Genomic DNA, 3,671 nt, shown 5'->3' with positions numbered 1-3,671 from the left:
TAGGCAGTTGCTCCTTCATTAACATATCCCAAGGCAGCACTGATTGTTTCTCTGTTTAGGGACAAGTGAACCCGCTTGACATATGAATGGATTGCGTCATCAAGAAACCTCATGTTCGCATAAAACTCGCGAACCAGGGTTGGATACACAGGTTTCTGAATGCTAAACAAAGGGGTCCATTTCAGATTTTCAAAGAAAGTGGCAAAGTTAATGCCTTTTGCAGTATGGGACTCCAAGTTCACTATGTGGGATGCACATAAGTGACGCTTCTTCAGAACTTCATTATGAAACTCATATGAAGCACATGAGTTAAATCTGCCTGGATCAAAGTGTGAGTGGCCCTTGTTATGCTTATTTTTGAAATCAAGTGATTCCAAATTCGGTGGTTCCCTGGTATTGCGCAAAGTATAGCCAGTTGCGCGTTGAGAGATGCAACCACCAGAGGGGTGAGGGGTTGATTTCCTTGGTGGTGAATGAGGTAGAGAAGATTGAGACTCCTCTTCTTCTTCTACAACCGGTTCGTTATCCTTTCTAATTTTCTTTCTGGATGAAGTTTTCTGAGCAATAACCTTTCTTCTCATGGTTTTGGTTTGCTTGGAGGAAGGTGAATGAGTTGAAGAAGATGTAGAGTGTATGTGAATGTGAGTATGCGTTTGAGGAGTAGAAAAAAATGGAGGATTTTTGGGTAGAGGAGTTCGGCTACTTCTTTTAGGAGCCACTTTCTTTTTCATGATATGAAAGTGAAGAATAGAGAGGGAAGATGAAGGAGTGGCCGACGAGTTTGGAGAGAGGTGGGAGATTATTGGAGCATTTAATGCTGAGTGAAGAGAGAGGGTTAAGTGAGCAATGACCATTAAGTGGCACGATTATCAACAAGGAAGGAATTTTAAAATTAAAAATGAGAGGTTAGCTCCTAGAATCAAGGGAAAAGGTGGAAGAAAAGATTATGATTTGACTAAAACTCCTTCCTACAAGATATGATATGACAACTTCCCAAAAAGTATTCTTTTTAAGACAAAAAATAATTCAAAATAGCCAGAGTCATGGATAAGGTCAAAGAGGATTTGGTGGGGCCCAAGATCATTAATATCAGTTCAGTCTCCCCCTGTATCATAGCCTGTTCTTCATGTCCTCAAATTTGTCTCCTCCCTACCTACGAGACAAAACCAAACAGAATCAGAAAATTCACAAATTATCAACAGAATTTAATTCTAACATTCCTAAACTGTTTCTTAGAGAACAGAATTTGTGTTCACACAAGGGTTTAGTAAAAATGTCTGCAAGCTGTTCTTCGGATTTTACAAATTGAATATCAATAGTTCCCTTTTGCACATGTTCTCTAATAAAATGATATCTTACTTCAATGTGCTTGGTTCTAGAGTGCAAAACAGGATTTTTTAAAATGTTTATTGCTCTCATATTGTCACAAAATAAGGGTATGCTATTGATTTTCAATTTATAATCTTCCAACTGAGTTTTCAACCAAATTAATTGTGAACAACACGCAGAGGCAGATATATATTCAGCTTCAGCTGTGGATAGAGCAACTGTGGCTTGTTTCTTGCTTGACCACATGTTAAGTGAGCTTCCAAGGAAGCAACACATTCCAGAGGTGCTCCTTTGATGAATGAGTTTTGCTCAATGGTTTAGAATTTCTCTCATAGAAATAACAACTTCGTTGTAAGCATAGCTCCAAACGAACAAACAATTCTCACATCAAAAATTTGAGTTGTCACAAGTAACAAACCCCAATGAAAAATAACCGAAGTATTTAAACTCCGGGTCGTCTCACAAGGAATTGTAATGAAGTGCTCAATTATTGGCTATGAAGATCAAGGGGGGTTTGGTTGATAAGAGGACAAGAAAATAAATGGCAAGAAAAGTAAAGAGAGCAATTAAAGAAAGCAAGTAATAAAGAGAGACATTCATGGAAAGTGTTAAGATCATAGGCTTTCTATCCTAGTCATGCAATGATTAATTCATCTTATTTAGTCAACTCCAACAAATAGGGAGAAAGTCAAACAAGATTAATCAATCATACCACAATTATAAACAAGAATTTATCTCATTACGTCATCTCTGACGATTGAGGAAGGTATCATGTTATCCTCATACTCGGAGAAAGTCTAATAAGACTAGCTAATCTCAATCCAAAGGTCCTAATCAACTCACTAATTTAATTAGCAAAAGATTAGCGTCAATGGAAACAATATTCCAAAAGTCCTAATCAACTCACTAATTAAATTAACAAAAGATTAGCGTCAATGGAAACAATATTAGCTAACAACTCTAGATCACCAACATGAGTTGGGTTTTCATGACTCAAGATTGCCCAATTACTCTTTCCAAGCCAAGAATGCTCAAAATCTACTCTAAAGCCCAACCAAGCATTTTGTCAAACACTTGGTGGGTACAAAGGAAAAGCATGATAAATAAGCAAGAATAGTAAAATCTACCAACTACAATTTGCAAGGAAACAAGAAATCAACAATAGCAATCAAGATCAACCTAAAAGAACATGGAAACATAAAAATTGCATTAAAGAAAATTGAGATCCAACAAGGTTCATGAACATGAGAGCAACAAAATAAAGGAAATGATCAAGAGGAACTAAGAAGTTTAAGATGTAATAACAAGAAATTAATAAGGGAAAACTAAATCAAAACAAGAATTGAAAGTGAATTTAAGAAAATTAAACCTAAACTACCCTAAATTCTAGAGAGAAGAGAGAGTTTATCTCTCTAGAATTCTACCTAAAACATGATGAAAACTAAAACTATGACTACTTGGTTCATTCTTCCTTCAATCGTTCGGTTCAATAGCATCAGAAATGGGTTGGATTGGGCCCAAAGTGAGCTGCAACATCGCTGGGGGCGATTTCATTAAAGTGGACCCATGGTAGAATCAGCGCGCACGCGTACATGGTGCGTGCGCGCCCCTAAATGCGAAGAATCGTATGACAAAATTTATATCATTTCGAAGCCCCAGATGTTAGCTTTCCAACGCAACTAGAACCGCCTCATTTGGACCTCTGTAGCTCAAGTTATGGTCGATTGAGTGCGAAGAGGTCAGGCTTGACAGCTTTACGGTTCCTTCATTTCTTCATGAGTTCTCCCATTTTGCATGCTTTTCTCCTCACTTCTTCCATCCAATACTTGCCTTATGAACCTAAAATTACTCAAAAAACATATCAAGGCATCGAATGGAATTAAAGTGAATTAAAATCACCAATTTTAGGGCCTAAAAAGCATGTTTTCACATTTAAGCACAAATCAAGGGAGAATTGCAAAACCATGCTATTTCATTGAATAATTGTGAGAAAAGTTGATAAAATCCCCCAAAATAAGCACAAGATAAACCACAAAATCAGAGTTTATCAAATCTCCCCACACTTAAACCAAGCATGTCCTCATGCTAAGAATAAAGAAGGACAAGAAAAGGGTATGAACATTTATTCAATGCAAATAAACTATATACACCTATCTATATGAATGCAACTAAATGCAAAATGATTCTACCTACTTGGTCAAAAGCAAATCAATCTCCAAGAACATGTATGAACAAGTAGGGCTAAGATCATACGATGATTCATGAATCCTACCAATTCAAATATTAAAATGAAGTTCAAATAGACTAGCAAGAAGAACGCTCATGAAAGCTGGGAACAAGGA

This window comes from Arachis ipaensis, chromosome B10 (assembly GCF_059453495.1).
Source record: "Arachis ipaensis isolate K30076 ecotype BB chromosome B10, ASM5945349v1, whole genome shotgun sequence".
NCBI classification, from domain to species: Eukaryota; Viridiplantae; Streptophyta; class Magnoliopsida; order Fabales; family Fabaceae; genus Arachis; species Arachis ipaensis.
The sequence above is the reverse complement of the archived record's forward strand: the minus strand, read 5'-3'. Positions refer to the sequence as shown.